At 57.9% G+C, this 18,106-nt stretch overlaps 1 protein-coding gene across 2 annotated transcripts in view; it reads left to right on the forward strand.

Moving 5' to 3' along the window:
• Positions 1–284: 284 nt before the first annotated feature.
• The window catches only part of TCF20 (transcription factor 20), a 169,449-nt gene continuing 151,627 nt past the window's right edge, over positions 285–18,106 (forward strand). Inside the window, exon 1 of one of the 2 annotated variants that reach the window (XM_082420564.1) lies at positions 285–363. The gene's annotated coding sequence lies outside the window, so the exon portion shown is untranslated. The remainder of the gene's footprint in view (positions 364–18,106) is intronic. The other variant, XM_082420562.1, reaches the window with a different exon arrangement.

The following is an 18,106-nucleotide window of genomic DNA, read 5'->3' on the forward strand; positions in this document are numbered from 1 at the left end:
TTAAGTGCCATCGAGGGGCGCCGGGAATTGCAGCCAGTAAATCGCGTCCCACCACTCAGCAGCGGGGCCACCGCAGCGGCGCCGCCCGCGCCCGCCGGGAACCCGCGCCGCCCGGGCGCCTCTCCAGGGCCCGCGAGGCCCGCCCCCACCCGGCGCGGCGCTGCGCAGGGCCTGCCCCCGGGCCGGCCGGGGCGCGCGGGGCCCGCGCTGGAGGCGAGGACGCGGCGGCCGCGGGGCGCACGGCCCGGAGCGCGCGGCCCGCGCCCCCGCGCGCCCTGCCCGCGCCCGCGCCCTGCGCTCCGGAGCCCGGCCCAGCTGCCCGGGCTCTCCTGCGGGACCGATGCCGGCCCTCCGGCCGCCAGGGTAAGCGGGCTGCGCGGACGCGGCGGGGTGAGGCAGAAGGGTGGGTGGGCGCCCGCCCGGGGGACCCGGTGCCCGCCCAGCACCAGCGTCTGGCACGTGGGGGCGTCTCAAGTTCCCTCTGGAGGCCGGGCAGGTGGCGAGAACGCGGGGGAGTGATGCTCTAAGGCTGGCACTTACTGCGTGCCTACTGTGCGCCGGGTGTGACCGGCTCGTCTGAAGTAGGGTTTTTTTGTCCCCATTGTACAGATGAGAAAGCAGAGGCCAGGAGAGGGCAAATAGCTTGCTCAGGGTCCCCAGCTAGGAAGTGGCCAAGCCCGGATTTGACCCCCCCAGCTGTTTGACGCCAAAGCTGGAGCTCTCCCCACTAGGGCACGCACAGCCACAGAGTGAGGGTATGAATATTTCATTGTAGAAGAGAAGGAAAAAATCAGCCATTGTCCCACCACCATAATGCAGCCACTGTAAGCGTTTAGGTTCTTTATTTCAGCCTTGTTCTTTTTTCCCCCTTTCTTTAAGAATGTGTGCTTTGGGGTCATTTAGGCCCTGGTTCCATCTTGACTCTAGCACCTGAAAGCTGAGAGGCTTTGAGCAGATCCCTTAGCTCTCTGGGCCTGGGCCTCCAGCTTAGGAAAATGGAAGACACTCCCAGGGTTGCTGAGGGGATTAGATGAGACCTGGTGGGTTGCCTTGAGGGGGGGTGGGGTGGGGAGGGGCCAGGGCCTGAAAGAAAGGGGAGTCCCTTCAGCAGGGACTCGTGGAGCACCTATTAAGTGCAGAACCAGCACTGGGCTCTGGCACTGGGGGAGGTGGGGGCAGCCTGGCCCATATATGCTTCTTGTAGGAGGGCTCTGTCCAGCACTGTGGGACTGACTGCCTGCCTCCACACTCTGCCTCTGCCAGGCCCCTGCTTCCTCCTGGAGTGCCTGGGAGGGGGGGGGATGGTCCCCTGGCTTCACCTTTGCCAAGGAAGTGAATTGCATCGGGCGGAGTCCAGCGCTGCTCAGAATTTTGCCCCCCAGGGCCAACATTTGGGTCCTGGCTTCTCCCAAGCCCAGGCCTGGGTTTTTGCTCCTTCTGGGACCTTCCAGACTCACAAGTTTAGCATCAGGCCCAATTCCTTATCCTATCCCAGACCAATGACATCGCCTCCATCAGCGCCCAAAGTGGAGACCCCCAGGCCTATGGCCTCCCGGCCACTTTTACCTGTCCATCCATCTAATCAACCACAGGGTTCCGCTGGTTCTACCCCACAAGCATCTCTCCCTCCTTTTACCCTCTGACCCGGACATTCCCACCTCTCTTCCCCAGCCTCCACCATTGCTCTGGGACACCATAGCCAAAGCTGTCTTTCTAAAAGCAGCTCTGAGCTTCTGAACTCCTCAGCTGTCCACAAACCTAAACTAGGCCAAACTCCTGAGCCGTCTCTTGAGGCTGGGCTTCTCTGTGGTCTGCCCTGCCCCCCTCTGCAGCCTCACTCCTGTGAGCCGGATGTCCTTTGGTTGCAGAGCCCCTGAGCACTGGGTCACCCCTGAGACTGAGATGGTCTCATCCCCAAACAGCGCCTCCTCCATGTCTTCTGGCCTGTTGAACTCCTGCTCATCCTCAGGGCCTAGCTGTGTCCTCTCCTCCCCATGGTCCTCCCAGACCCTGACCTCTCTTGGGTGGGTGCCATCAATGCTCCTTCCCCTGGGCACCCCCAGCTCTTGGTGAGTCCCTCCATATGGCTCTCAGCACGGTTCGGCAGGGGGCAACATGCTTCCACGTCGGCCTCCCCCACCAGACTGCAAGCTCTGGCCAGCTCAGTGATCTTTGAGGAATGAACGCCGGGGAGTCTGTCAGAAGCAGATGAACCGTAGCTCCTTAGAGGGGCTCTCCTAACCCCATGGGAATCTGTGAGGAGTGGGAAATCACAAGCTTCCTGCCTCCTTGGGGTCTCCTGCTGGTGAGCAGCATTCCTTGGATTGAAGCGCTGAGGACCAGATTTGCTTCCGGGTACCTGCAGGCCTTGACCCTCAGCCATTGCGTTCAGGGGCCAGGGTCCCACCTGGATTTGTTGGGGCAATGATGGTGGACACTCAAGTGGAGGGGCCTCCCTACCCTGTCCCTGGGGCCCCTAGCCCCCTCTGCCCCATCAAGCCCACCCGCACCGTCCTCCTGGGGAACAGGGAGAGTTATGTCAGGCCCTCTGGCCAAGTGCCAGGTCTCCCCATGGAACTATAAATTGACCTGTCGGGAGAGGGAAGAGATTAATGTCGGCCATCTTCATTAGCGTGTCCCCCGGGGTGACGGCATCTGCCCTGAGCTGGCTGATTGGAGAGGGTGTGAGTGAGTGAGGGGATTGGGGGGTTTGCACTCCCCGCAGAAAGGCAAGGTGCAGGGGCCAGGGCCTGCCAGAGAGCTGTGGCCTCCTCCTACTGTTAGAGGGGCCGTCCCTCTGGCCTCTGCTCCTGGCAGCAGGCGTGCGCTTTGATGGAGGACCTGTGTGCTAATTGGGAGCAGAGATGCGCGCCCTGCAGCTCCGCGGGGCTCCCAGGCTGACACCACCAGCTCAGCAGCATCCGTGGGGCCTTCATTAGAGGCCTTTCCCCTGACCAGAAAGGAGCCCGCTGGGGGGGGACGGGGGGACCTTCCCGCCTCACCCCCTTCCTCTCCCCCTCCCCTTCTCCTTCTTTACTGTGTTGGTGATGGGCAAGGAGGCAGCTTTGGAGCATGGAATGGATGATGAGAATGGGAAGATCAGAGGGATTTGAGACCTGTGCAACCTGATGAACATGTGACCTTGGGTTAGGCCCTCTACTGCTCTGCACCGAGTGTCCTCATCCATGGGATGGGCATGGTCGTGCCCCCTGGGGTGGGTGGGGTCAGACAAGGGAGCATGTGTGGATTTGTCTTTAGAAATGAGGACAAGTCAGAGCCTGCGGCTGAGGCACAGACTGAAGTCCAGGTTTCTGGGTCCTAATCCTTGCGCTCCCGCCTCCCGTGAGGCCCTGGGCTCTCCGAAGCTCATTTTCCTTGTCTGGCAATGGTTGAGGGCCAGGGCTGGTCTCGGGAAGCGGGAGTCCCTTTGTGCGGACAGAAACAGAGCCTCCTCCCTGGGTGGAGGCTGCTGTGGGAAGTGACAGCAGTGGCAGGTCAGGAGGCATGGGCTTGTCCCATCATTCATTCACTTACTCGTTCATTCATTCATTCAGGACACGCCTCCTGCACTGCCGTCTTGTACTCACAGGGGGGTTGAGAAGTGGCTTCACCCTCTGGAGGCCTCCCTGGGGAAACAAACCCAGGAGCAGATGAGCTGCTAGAACCCCTAGAAAGGAGTCTCCCCAAGCCTGGGGATATCTGGAAGGCTCCAAGGGGACACCTGTGAGGTAGAGATGGTGCAGTCTTTCCTTGCAGGCCTCGTCTGCACTACACTCTGATATGGGCATCCAGCTAGGCACCAAGTTCCTGGTCTCCTGAGTCCCCCAACTAGGCTGTTGACCAGCGTGGGAGCAGGGGATGCTTTGCTCGGTGTGCAGGGACCGAGACCCTCTCTTCACACCCACTCCTGTCGCCCAACCTTTCCTGTGCATCTAGGGCAGGGGGGGGAGGGGGGAGGGGGGTGGGCCCGACTTGGTTCCTGGTATCACTGGCCTCCAGTCTGTATCTGGGACTGGGTTCCAAGAGCAGCTGGCTGGCTAAGTGCCTGCTTGAGGCTGGGGGTAGGCAGCAGTTGGGTCAGGGCTACCCCATGGAATTGTTGAATGGTTCGGTCTGTGTCACCCACTAGCTGGGGGTCACTGTGTAAAGCATTTGACTTCACTCCTCCAAGCCTGTTTCCTCATTTGTACAATGGAGATGGCACTTTGCTATGTGCTGGGCGCACACCTGGCTCAGAGTGGAGCACACTGAGTGCTGTTGCGTGGTCATTTCTGCCTCGGGCAGCTGCCCCAACTTCTGTTTGCTCCCCAGAGAACCCTGATTAAGTGGAGTGTGGGCTTCTCTGAGGCCCCAAATCTCTCTGTCAACCGCCCAGGGGGTACCAAGTACCCACTGTGCACCATGGAATGTTTGAACAAAAAGCACATGGTTTTGGAGTCAAAAACCCCAGCTCTGAGTCTTTGCTCTGTAGCCAACCAGCTGTGGGGACTTGGGCACATCACGTAACCTCTCTGTGCCTTCGTTTTCTCACCTGGAGCTGAAATGAGATGTAAACTGAAAACCACAGTGCAGATTGCATTGCTAAATAAGCGCCCACCTAGTGTGGAGGGTGGAGCGCTGGACCGAGAGCCTGAGCCCGGGGTGGTGCTCTGGCCCTCTTGGCCTTGCATTGTGACTCTGGGCAAGACTCTTGGACACATCTGTTAAAGGGAGCTGTGGCATCTGCCTGCGTCACAGAGCTCTTCTGAGAATGAAAAGCCGTGTGGGGTCTGGGCAAAGGGGCTGCTCACAGGAGGGCTAAAAGGGCTGGATGCTTTCTTGGAATGACCCTGTTTCCCCAGAGGTGGATGACCTCCTGGGGCCCTCATTTCCTGGCTGGAAAATGGGAGCAGACACCCTGCTCACCGTGGCCCTTAGATCGCTGTGACGCTGTGTTTAATCAGAATTTTAGCCATTCTGTTTGTAATGGATCTGCACGGGCTCCAGCCCGATGTAACATGAGATGTGTTGAAATATACTGTCATCCGACTTCAGTATATTAAGATTGCCCTTTGAAAGTCGCATGTTGAGAGGCAGATGATGAAGAGGTGCCTATTGTTGCCGCCTCGCCGTGCCCAGCCCGTCCCGCCTGGCAGACTCAGTCGCGGGAGCTGGCAACATGGCTGTCTGCCTCCGCCTTCCCAAGCAGGCAGGAATCACTAACGCGTTAGCAGTTTCATTAAGCCTCTCTCCAGCCTCCCCGCCTCCCTCCCGGGCCTCCTCAGTAATTATTTTCCCAGCCCTTCCACTCGCAGCCCCTTAGCCAGCTCTTCGGGATTGGCCGAGTGGCCGCCGCAGGCTGGGCTGCTGGGACTGGGCTCCGCAGGGCACCCCCGCCACCCCCGCTGTGGGCACCCCCCTTCAGACCTTCTGCATTGCCATTTAAAGCTTTGTGTCCCCCTGAGGCCTCCGTGGAAATGCAGATCTGCTGCCTGCCAGGGGTGACGGTTAACCCATTATTACACACCCGGCACGTGTAGACTCCTCTGTGCAGCCGACCTCCGTTCATTCAGGCAAAAAGTTTCTCAGGCTGCCCTCTGGGGCTGTCACTGAGTAGGCACCAGGGAACCAGCTGTGAGGGACATAGGATTCCTTGTCCTGCGAAGCTGTGAGCATCCAGGAACCTGGCTGGGTAGACAGAACCCACAGCACAGGGATGCATGGAGACTGAGGGGGAGGTGTGTCCAGAGTGGGACCGGGGCCTGAGAGGCTTGTCTTCCTGGCACCCACAGGTCCTGGGACCCACAGCCTTCCACCGCCCAGGGTGAGCCCAACACCCCATCCTCCTGCTCACAATGATTGGTTGAGAAATGAGCACATGGCCCATCTGAGCCTATCAGAGGCTTTCCTGGAACTTTGACTTACAGCCTGTGGGGGAGATTGATTTGGCTATGGTTGCTGAACCCAGAGGGTGTGCATATGGGACCTCTGACTGCCCTCTTGCATGACCATATCTAGGGTGGGGACTCTCCAATAAGGTCATCACATGGAGGGAAGGAAAGCTGAGATGAAAGTATATATTACTTCATTTGGGCCTCTGGATTCAGCTATGCCTGAAACCACCCCTGGAGTTTTCAGTTACATACACAGACGTGTCCCCTTTTTGGCTCAAGCTATCTTGAGTTGATTTCTTTCTCTTACAACCAAAAGAATCCTGATGGATGGGAAAAAACAGGCAGGATTTTACAAAAGAGGTGACATTTTGAGTTGGGTCTTGAAGGATGAGTAGGAGTTTGTGCAGCAGAGAAGAGCACTTAGGCCGAGGGAACAGCAGGGGTCAAAGGCATGGAGATGTGAAAGTGCAGGATGTGGGGGACGCTAAGTACTGCCTGTGGCACCAGGGCTTGTAAGCACAAAGGACAGGAAAGGAGGTGAGGGATGGAAGCCGATGCGAGGCAGTGAATGAGGAGGGGTGTAGAATGAAGGTGCTGAGGACTGTGGAAGAGATGGTCAGGAGCAGGAGGCATGGGCTTGGGCAGGTCAGAGAAGGTGCTGTGGAGAGGATAAGTAGGACTTTGCTGGCAGAGAAGGGTCAGGGAGGGCATCCTGGCACAGTGTGAGTCTGGGAATCAGAGTGAGAGGAGGAGCCCCAGAGGCAAGGCTGGAGAATTAGGCAGAGGCCAGATCACACGGGCCTTGGACATGAGGCCACAGCATCCAAAGGGTCCCGGGAGCCCCTGATGTGGTTAGGTCCAGCTGTACCATGGAGACTGACTGACAGTTGATGGACTAATTTGTTGAACAGATGTATGGAGTACCTACTATATGCCAGGCTCTGAGGACACAGCAAGTGACCATTCAGACACAGCCACAGAGTCAAGCACCTCCTAGGCTGATGGGGAGACAGACAATGAGCCAGGAAGTAGGTACATGAGAATGTGAAAGAGTGAAGTGATGGTGACTGGAGTGTGGGTGCCATTGGCCAGGGTCCTCTGGGGGAGGCCTCTCTAAGAAGAGACATTTGAGCTGAGACCTGAAGGACGAGGAGGGCCAGTCATGGGGAGATCAGGGGGAAGAGCATCCCAGGCAGAGGCAGGTGCAAAGGCCCTGTGGCAGATCTGAGTTTGGCCTTTCAAGGGGCAGAAAGGAAGGGGCTTGGGCTTTATTCTCCCTGTGATGGGGAATCTTTAGAGGGTCTCAGAAGCAGGGCTGGAGGCAGAGACAGAGGAAGGAGGGAGATGGCAGCGGGACTGGAGCTGAGAGAGGTCCATGTGGTTTGAGGAGGTGGGAGAGAGGAGGCCAGGAGAAGGCACCAGTTTCTGGGCTGAATACCTGGGGGCGGGGGTGGAGATTTGTGGAGATGAGATGCCTGGAGCAGGCCTAAGTTGGGGAACATCTAGGTGAAGGGGTCCAGGGGCAGCTAGAGCTGGTGGTGGTTAAAGCTGAAGTTGTCCAAGGGGAGGGGAGGTGGGCGCCAAGGCCTGGCCTAGGCCTGGAGAGAGGGAGGGCGTCTGGAGTGGCTTTTCGCACGTGACCACCCCGCTGTGCCAGGGTGTGCTGGTATGGGATGTGAGAGCTGTCTGGTGGCCTGAACACAGCCAGTTCTCTCTGCCACCACTGCCACCACCACCTGCCCGCCTCCCGTAGGTCCTGCCCGCAGCACATGAGTGACATAGCCTGCTGTCCATAGCTGTGCCACCCTCTGCAGTGAGAAGCTCACCCAAGCTGCTCTGTCTCTTGGTGCCAACTCGTTTGCTCTGCTGGAGGAGGCCGTGCTAATGTGGCCACGGTCACGGGTGGTCGACAGCTCCCTGACCCAGAGGCGGGCACCCAGGACTGTGCTCTGGGTGCCTGTGGGCTGGGGTGTCAGGCTGGCCTAGGCAGGGCTGGTACGTGATCTGGGTGCTGGGAGACCCCTGCCCCAGAGCTGGAGCCCTGCAAAGAGCCCCCTGGCACCCTCTCCGGGACCCTGCTGGCCTCCCAGTCTCACACTCTGTGTTCCTCTCATGCTCAGTGACTGCACCTAGAGATCCCCAGAGCCCAGGTCTTTCTTGCCATCAGGCTCTTGCCTTTGCTGTGCCTTCTGCCTGAAACACTTCCCAATTCCCTCCTCCCCCGACTCAGATCGGGGGTAACATGCCCCTGCTGTGTTCTCACAACCCCTGGGCTTTTCCCTCCGCGTCATTTATTCAGCAAATTGATTCACTTAATAAGGATATTGAGGCCCTACTATGCACAAGATACTGTGTTGGGGGGTGAGGTGTGGGGAGTGATGCACTTGTGAATAAAACAGACCAGGTCCCCACCCTCACAATATGGTAGGAAAGACAGTCACCTAGTAAACGAGCAAAAACATGTCTGGTGCCAGATTGTGGGCAGAGCTATGTAGGAGAGCTGAGGGATGCCGGGGAGGCTGTGTGGGGGGCGGGGGAGGGCACTAATGGAGGCAGAGTGGTCAGGGAGGCTTTTATCCGAGACCTCAGGGAAGAGAAGTGGCCAGCCATGGGAGGTGTAGGGGGAGAGCATTCCAGGCGGGGCTGTCTGCTTTTCTGTGTCTCCCTTACTCCACATGCTTCATGGGAGCCAGCGCAGAGCTGCGGTCTTCACTGGGGCTAAGCTGATTTGCATAGGGTTCCCAGGATCAGGGGTGGTGTGTGGTGGCCCTGTGGAGCCCAGATCCTGGGAACATAGGCAGAGGCCAAAGCCAGGTTCGGGTGTGGGCCTGGGAGCGTGCAGCTAGGTTGTGCACCCATCCAGGGCCTGAGTGTGAGCACGGGATGGGCACGGACTCCTGTGAGATAATGCCTGTGAAGGGCTTGACAGACAGACAGGAATGAGGAGCCTGCAAGCCTGGGATTAGATCCTGCTCCCCTTAGAGGCTGTGAGACCAGCCTCAGGCAGTCACTGAATTTGAGCCTCCGTATCCTCATCTGTAAAATGGGCATGACAATGCCGCCTCCTTCATGAGGCTGTGGATTAAATTAGATAATATTTAGTGCAGCCCTCGGCACAGGACAGGTACCGGGTGTATTGCCCTTACCACTGTGCTTATTCTTGGCATTTGCAGAGTGAGTAACAGACAGAGCTGTTGTTAATTTGGAATCTGTGTCGCAGCAGCTTTGTTCAGCATTCTACCTCCAACTCCTAGAACAGTGCTTGTGACACACAGTGGGTTCTTTGTTGGTGTTTGTTGACTGACTGCCTGACTGAATGAAATAACCATGAGTGAGCAGGCCCCAGGTGGCGGGGAAGACAGGGCACAAACTACACTGGCTTCCCCTTCTGGGAGCTTGGGCTGTGCCTGGTAGGCTGACCACTGGGATCCTAGCCATCTGGATAGTCCTGGAACACCATACCTCTCCAGGCCTCAGTTTCCTCCTCTGAGAAATGGAGCTGAAGGTGATCCTGAACCCTGTGACCCATCCTCGGTCGTTGGCAGACTCATGAGAAAATGATACTAAAAGGGCCCTGAGCCCACAGGAAAGTTGGCAATGACACCATCTGATTTCCCAAGGCTGCCCAAGGTCTCTGGGGGGCCAGTGAGACGTTCAAACTCCAGACAGGGAGCCAGGCCTCTCCCTACCTCCAGAGGCCCCTCCGATGTCAAGGGTGATGTTACATTGAATCAGCTTTGTTCAGGGCCTCACAGAGTGCATTCCACAGGAATCTGTCCTAAGCTCCAGCTCCAGGCAGGGGCCCGCCCCTCAGCCTGGGTTCCCACTGCCCCCGTGCCCATTGTCCTGAATCCTAGTGGGCTCTGGAGGAGCCACCATGGTGGGCTGGCTTTCCTGCTGGAGGGGAGGCCCCGGGCTGGGCCTGGCACATTGAAAGTAGGTGCCCAGAAAGGGCCTACTCTCTGCCTGTAAGGGTGGGTAACTGGAGGTCTGGGCTTGGCCTCAGTCCTGCTGTGTGTGGCCTTGGGCACTAGGTTGCTGGTTCAGTACCTACTGTGTGCAGAGCTGGCAGAGACGCCTGAGAACCATGGGTGCCACCCTCTGAATTATTCTTAGGCTTGTGGCTGGGAGGAGGGGAACTCAAAGGAGCCTGGGTATGAGGGTTTTTACCCCTTTTTCTCTGTTGCCCCTGAGCCAGATGGAGATACTGGCCCCTTGCAGATGGGGAAACTGAGGCCCTCAGAGGGCCAAGGTGTAGGGGAAGCCTTATGTGTCTCTGCTTGGGCGTGCCCTGTGTTCTCGGTGCACTGGCTGTCGGCCAGGCTTGCACACAGCCGAGGTACACACCATCCTCTTCAACCCTCTGTGCAGCGAGGCGGGTCCTGTCACTCTCCCTGTTTCACAGAGGCACAAACAGACTGAGAGAGGCAGAGCGGCAGAGCCAGGATTTGTTCTTATTTACTTTGTTTTTGGAGATATAACTTAATACAGGAAAGTGCACCAATCCTAGGTGTACAGAGGGATAGATTTTCACATACACGTGTAGCCTTGTAACCCCCATCCAGGTCCAGACCTAGAACTTTCCCAGCACCCCAGGAGGCTCCTTCGCACCCCCTTCCAGTCATCGCCCACCTGGCGTTAACAGTGGAGGCTGGCTTTGTCCGTCTCTGCTCTTCACATAAACAGGATCGCACGGTGTGCCCCCGTCTGGTGTCTGCCTTTTGGTTCAGCGTGACGTCTGGGCGAGTTGTCCGTGCTGTTGATCTTGCAGAAGTTGGCAGAACTGGGATTTGAACCCTCCCAGTGACTCTGCCCACGGCACCGAGAGAACACTCCTGCCCACAACCCTCCAGTGGCTCGTCATCGCCCTTGGAGGAAAGACCCAAATCCTCCCCCAGGCCCTGCTCCTGTCGGCTGCTGCGCCTGTCACCGCCCCCCAGGCTCATAGACGGGTGGGCCTTTCGTCCTCAAAAACCCTAAGCTCCTTCCTACCTCAGGGCCTTCTCACATGCTGTTCCTTCCTCCTGTCCACCCTCAGCTTCCTTCCAGTGGCCACCTGGAGCGTCACCTCCTCCAGCTTGCCTGCCTGGACTTTCCCCGACCAGGCTGGGCCCTCTTGCTGGATGTCACGAGGCTAGTTCAGCTTTTTCTTCACTGCCCGTGTCAATTGTAATTAATTGTCTGTTAAGCACCTGCTTCTCCCACTAGACAGTAAACTCCAGGAGGCAGGGATGGTGTCCGTTGGGTTCACGGCTGTGTCCCCGGCGCCATTCATTGATTCATTCACCTATCCTTCTCATCATCTGTTCGTTCATTCAGCAAATACGGAGTGCCTGCCATGCTGCAGCCTCTTAGCTAGTATTTGTTGAAGGAGTGAATGGGTGGATGAATGAATGAATGAATATCCATCTGCCTCCAAAGCCCATACTCTTTCCACTACATTCCATCATCTCTGTTACTGCCTCTGTGGGGCTCAGCTTCCCCTGTTGTCAGATGAAGGCACCAGGCCTGCCCCTTCCAGCCACGTCCTGATTTTGAGGCTGTAGGGCAGATGGGCTGGCTTTGATTGGCAGATGCCCGGGGGGGCAGCCCAGCTGAGCAGGGAGGTGACTGCAGGCTAGAGGACAGATTCTGACCCAGACAGCAATGCCTGCTCAAGTGCTGGCCCCAGCGCTTGGCATGGTGCTTTCCACACCTGTGTCACCAGAGCCTGTGATGTCCCTACTGGGGCTCAGGGCTCAAGGCTCAGGGCCATCAAGGGGCTTGCCAAGGCCGTGTGGCCAGCCCAACCTCTGAGCTCCAGGCTTGGCCTGCTAGGCCTGGAAGGGAAGGAAAAAGTAGGGTTGGCTGGGCATGGGAGGCAGTGGGAACGAGTGATGGGGGCCTGGGTTTGAGCGTGGCTGCACCCCCTTACAGCTGGATGGCTTCCCTTCATGAGCTTAGTTTCCCCAGCTGTAAGAAATGGGAGTGACAGTCACAGTCGTCCCACCCTGATGGGGCCTCTGAGGTTCACAAGATCTTGGGGAGCATAGGGTAGGTCTCTGTGAGGCTGGCCTTCTCCAGGGCCCAGCCGGACCGGGCCTCGGCTGGGAGCCGTGTGGGAGATGTGTAGCGTGAGGTGGCTCAGCGGCTTAGCGGCTTGTCAGCCAGGCGGGCGGGTGTCCTGGGGCCGGGTTTGATTAGTTCAGGTTGACAGTCGCGCTCCGCGGCGCTGCCAGGAGGGGAGCCCGTGATTACCCTAATGAAGCTTGAACGCAGTTTGTCATCCAAACAGCTGGTTCGGAGCTGCGCTGCTGCCAGCTGCCCAACTCAGCCGTGCAAATGCACGCCCAGCGCCACGCGAGCCCCGAGTGGCCCTGCCACCGGGGTGACCAGGAGAGGAGGCAGTGGCCCTGGGTGGGCTGTGGAGCAGTCCCAGGGGGGTGGGATGGGCCACCCAGGGGTGGGGGACTGTCAGAGCCTTGGACAGTGGAGCAGGGCAGCTTCTCAGGACACTTAGAGGGCAACCCCCTGACTCTAGGCCTCAGTTTCCCCACCTGTAAAGTGGGTGTTCCTTGCAGCTTTAAGTATCGAGAGTTCAGACTGATGAGTCTCGTCCTCTGGGAATCCTTCTCAGACCCTGCAGGCTGAGTCAGAGGCCTTGACAGATACCTCCAGCCCTCAAGACAGGCCCCATGGGACTTCCCTGGTGGCGCAGTGGATAAGACTCAGCACTCGCAATGCAGGGGGCCCGGGTTCGATCCCTGGTCAGGGAGCTAGATCCCACATGCATGCCGCAACTAAGAGTTCACATGCTGCAACTAAGGAGCCTGCGAAGTGCAACTGAGGAGCCCACCTGCCACTACTAAAACCCGGTGCAACCAAAATAAATAAATAAATAAATATTAAAAAAAAAAAAGACAGGCTCCATTACCCCTATGGCCCTGTGTTGTCACTGAAGATCTGGACGGTTGTCCTTGTGTCTCATTCATTCATTCAGCAAATATTTATGAGAACACACATCCGTGGGCAAGCCAATCACCATCCTGCCTTCATGGAGTTTGCATTCTAGTGGGAGAGACTCATGGGACCTGGACCTCATCTGGGGAGCCGGGGAGGGCTTCCTGGAGGAGGTGGCAACTGAGCCCAGAACAACCAGAGGAGAGAGCGACACAGGGAAGAGTGTTCCAGGCAGAGGAATAGCATGTGCAAAGGCCCTGAGGTAGAAGGGAGAGAGCGTGGTGCTGGGGAGGAATGTGAGTCATCTGGAAACATGCTGAAGGTGTCAGTGCTTCCCAGGGAAAGGACTTAGTTCATGCCCTGTTCTGGGCAAGTTCACCTTTCATTTAATCTTTCTGACAGCCCTGGAAGGAAGGATCATGGTCCTATGCTGCATATGGGGTAACTGAGGCCCACAGCATGGGAGTGTGGTACCCTGCAGGCCTCTGTAGCCTCAGGTCTACTTGGGGCCCCCCTGAGAGGCCCCGGACCAGGATTGGTCAGCTCAGTGTGGGTTAAGTCCACATGGGCACTCAGATGAGGAGGGGGCTGAGCTGGGGCCTGGGACCCTGTCCAGGGCTTAAGCCTTGCACAGCAGAGGAGGGCAGGGAGATGGACCAGCAGGCAGCCTGGGGCCTCTACTGAACGGTGAATGGGTCTCCTGTTACTCTGGGCCAGGACCTGTATGAACCTAGTGGCTCCTGAGCCCACACTTTCTCTACCACCCAGGGAGCTGTTTCCAAGTAGCTTGAGGCTACCCTTTGCTGAGGGCTTGGCTTGGATCTTGGATCAGAGAAGGCTGGGGGAATGGGTGTGAGTGGGGGAGGGTACCGGCCTCCCCCATGGCCAACCCTTGGCTGCTTCCCAGTTTTCTCTGCTGGCATCTACAGCCAGGCCTTATCTCTACCCTCCTGTATCCCTGCAGTAGTCTCCTGGGTGGCTTTCCAGCGTGTGTCCACTGTGCCCATCCTTCCCCACTTTCTGTCCTGACACTCTCTGCCCCCCATACTGTCCATGGCTCCCTGCTGCCACAGCACGAAGCCCACATTCTGGCCCAGCATTTATGGCCTCCCAGCCTCCTCCCCCATTCCTCTCCTTACTTAGCCCCCTTGCTCTCCTTATTGTGCCCTGAATGACCACAGCCTCTTCCTCCTGGAGAGGGGAGTGTGGGGCCCTGGGTCCTGCGAGGCCATCCGTCCTGTGTGTGCCACTCTCAGAGCAGGTGTGTGCCAGGCTCGACAGGCGCTCACCTCCACTGCAGGGCAGACGTGAGCAACCCTCGGCAGCCTGAGGGCTGGGATGAAGGACGGGTTTATGGCCTCACTGCAGGGAGGGAGGAATTCCCACCACTCTGCTCCCTCCTTATCACTGCTGCGTGGTGTGACTGCTGCCATTGCTGCTGCCTGTCTGGGGAGGTGGTGGCTCTGGAAGAGAACTAGTTTATCAGATTCACCCGCCTCTTGCCTCTGGAAGACCCCACCAGCTTTCTGCACTGGCTCAGAGAGAGATGCAGGGAGGTGAGGCTGCCAAAGGGGGGATGTGGAGTGAGCCCGGGTTGGGGGGTGGCTGGTGGGATGCAGGTATGGATGGAGCGGGCCCCAGCTTCCCCTGGGCTGAAGGTCAACTGCTACAGGCGTCTCAGGCCTCACGAATGGTGGGCAGGGAGGCGTGGGCTGGCAAAGAGCACCGGAAAACTAAACTCGTGATTCCTCGTCCCTGAGCCTGTGCTCATGTTCCTTCTCCCACCTGCTATGCCCTTCCCTGGCCGAGGCCCGTGTCAGGCGCTTCCTCCGGCTTCAGGAACAGGGCACAGCAAATGAATTCAGCGAGAATGAACAGTGACGCTCCCAAAGGTGTGTCAGGCCCTTGCCACGTGCTGGGCCCACGTTAAGCATTTCACATATATCATACCCTTGACCCCAGCCCACAGCCAGGTAAGGGAGTATGGTCCCTCTCCCCATTTTACACGTGAGGAAACAGGCCCAGAGAGGTTAAGTGACTCGCCCAGGGTCACACAGCCAGGGAGTAAGCTGGGTTTCATCCTGGGCGGTCTGAAGCTAAGGACTGGGCTTGTAACCAAAAGACGGGGGGTAAGTAAGGAGGCTGGACAGGTGATCAGGCTCAGGGTGGGTTGTAGCGTGGGAGCTGTGCTTGAGAACGGGCCTGAGCCCTGTGGGTTGAGTGCTTCTGGGGTCTTGGGACCAAGTTGCCTCCACACACACCCTTGGTGAGGACCGGACCTCAGGGCCATCAGGCACCCAGATCCTGAAGGCACCTGTTCTGTCCTGTCTCAGAAGCCCTCCAAGTCACCCCTCAGGGAGGCCAGGGCTTCAGGATACCCTGGTAATTTACTGTTTATCAGCAAATTACCAGGTTCTGGAGAGCTGGACTCTGCAGGGGGGTTCTTCAGCCTGGCTGGAGGGAACAGGTGGGCAGAGCAGGCAGAGAGGTGCGGAAATGTGGTCTTACTGTGGAGAGAGCAGCTCACAGCCTCTCCAGGCCAGGCCAGGGAGGGTGGGTGGAGAGGATGCATTAGTTCATCCTCTAATCTAAGAGAAGATAGAGCATGACCCAACAACAGTAATGGCAGGTTAGATGCTCTCAGCTACAAAGATAACACTGCGGCAGAGACAAGGGCTGCAAAGACTGAGGGAGATCAGGGAGACTTCCTGGAGCGGGGGGGCCCAGAGCTGTGATGGGAGAGATAGGAATTAAATGGGTAGAAGCAGGGGCCAGTGTGTCAAGCTGAAGGAAATCCTGTGCAAAGGCCCTGTGGTAGGGAGTGCCATATATCCGAGGACGTGAAAGGCACGTGTGGCAGGAACAAGAAGATCTAGGGGCAGGGATGTGGTGCCTTATGGAGCAGGACCCCCAGGGGGTTGGTTTAGGCTGAGGAGTGATCAAATCAGATGCCACACATGCACCTTTAGATTCTGTGGATCCAGGGAATCCTCATAGCTCCAAGCCTGGAAATCTCAGGGTTTATGGCCCAGCTCCACCATTTCCTCAGTGTGTTTTCATTTTGTTTTGTTTTTTTTTTAAATAAATTTATTTAATTTTTATTTATTTTTGGCTGTGTTGGGTCTTTGTTGCTGCACGAGGGCTTTCTCTAGTTGTGGCGAGCGGGGGCTACTCTTCGTTGTAGTGTGCAGGCTTCTCATTGTGGTGGCTTCTCTTGTTGCAGAGCACAGGTTCTAGGCGCGTGGGCTTCAGTAGTTGTGGCGTGCGGGCTCAGTAGTTGTGGCGCACGGGCTTAGTTGCTCCGTGGCATGTGGGATCTTCCTGGACCAGGGCTCGAACCCGTGTCCCCTGCATTGGCAGGTGGATTCTTAACCACTGCGTGACCAGGGAAGGCCTGTGTGTTTTCTTGGGTAAGGAAGGTACCTCTGTTTCCCCATCTATAACATGGGCTCACTGCCCCCATCAAAGCCTAGATGTGAGGACTCCGTCCGTATGGGAAGGTGTGTGAAATGCCTGTGTGAGGTGCCCCCACCCCAGCCCTGAAGGTACCACCCATGATATGAGCGAGCCCTCCTCCCTCCCCCATTTCCCAGGATTCCCACTCACCCTCTGAAGGTTGGTGGGGAGGCCTGTGCCCCCCGCCTTTGGCTTCCGTCTCATTGGCAGGTTGGGAAAGGATGAGTTCATGGCCAAGGTCAGAGGTTCCCTGCCTCGGGATGGGTCTTCTGAGGGCCGTGGCAGGTGCCCACCACTCCCCCCTTCTGTTCCTTCAGCACAAGGCATCTCTGTACCTGGAGACGTTGTCAGGAGAGGTTGCGTCCAGCAGTGTTCTCATTCGCTGTGCCCCCAGCTTCCCTGCGGCCCCACCGCAGCAGTGCCGACCTTGGAGGCAGATGTGGGGTGAACCCTGGCTTGGCTCTGTGACCGCTCTGTCCCTCCGCCCCTCCCCTCTAAGTTGAGATAGCGCCACTTGCCTCATGCAGCTGTCATGAGGGTTGGAGTCCCTTGGGGACATGCCTGGCATACAGTAGTCATTTAATACACATTAATTTCTTTCCCCTTCCTGATATGAGGCCACGGGGATTCGTTTCAGGCTGTGGAGAAAGGTGTGCACTTTCCTCACCAGAAAAGACACTTGGTAAGTGCTCGTTAAAGGACGGACTGAATGGCTGAGTGGCCACTAGTAGAACAGGGCCGGCTGTGCCTGGAGCTGCAGTTCTGGGGTCCCCTGGCTGTGTGATTTTGGGCAGGTCACGTGCTTTCTCTGGGCTCCTATGTGGAAGGTGAGCAAGGCTGACAAGGTCTGGTAAAGCCACCGGAGAGGGTGAATGTGGCAGTTCTCTGCCAACTTAAAAGCTTGGTCCCAACCACAGTGGTGGTCTCACAGATGAGGAAACGGGGGCCCAGAGGGGTGAAGTGCTGGCCTGGGACAGCCCAGCTGAGGATGCTGCCTGCTCCACGAGGCCCTGAGTCCAGTGCTCCTTCACCGGCCTGTGCTGGGGGTCCCCTCTCCTCACCCAGAACCTGGCATCGGCCAGCAGGGCATCAGCACACATCCCAGCCAAGAGCAGCGCGTTTGATGTGCGTCGCGAGGTCTGTCCCAAGTGAGACTGCAGAATAACCTATGGCAAAGGTGCCGTGTTTCATGTCTGCTGGGAATTGGCTGCACGGCCTTGGGCCCCGGCAAGGTGGGAGGGGACGTTGTCACAGTTTGGCTTCGCCAGAAACAGACTCCAGGGTATCCGCGCGGGAGGCTTACTGGGGAGCGCTCGTGGAACAGTGCTTGTTGGGGGCATGGGATGCATTTGGGCTGCGATGCAGTCACAGCAGAGACCTCAGGACCCCATGTGCACTCCAGAGCCGCGGTGGTCCTGCAGGGCTGCATTGACTGATCACTGGTGCAGCTGTTCCCGGGGAGAGGGCATGCCTCTCTTGGGGGGCCTCCCTTCTAATGAGGCACGTGGCTGTGAGTCCCTGGCACCCAACATCCCTGGCAGCTGGGGAAGCCCTCACATTGGCCCTAAAGGGAGTCTGGGTGGTGCACTACGACAGGCGTCCTGTGGCATCACCAGCCAGGCACCAAGCGGCTTAATCTCCTCGAGGATGGCAGTAACAGCCCCTGGCCCTTCTGTGCCTCTGACCACAGGAACCCTGCGAGGTAGGACTCCTGATTGCCACTTTCAACCTGAGAGACTGAAGCCCACAGAGGTGCACAGGCCCCCCAGGCAGCAAGTGGCAGAATTGGGGCTCTGAACGTGGCACCCTGCACCCCACGGCCTCCACTTCCCAGCACA

The sequence above is a fragment of the Balaenoptera physalus genome (genome assembly GCF_965194825.1).
Source record: "Balaenoptera physalus genome assembly, chromosome: 13".
NCBI classification, from domain to species: Eukaryota; Metazoa; Chordata; class Mammalia; order Artiodactyla; family Balaenopteridae; genus Balaenoptera; species Balaenoptera physalus.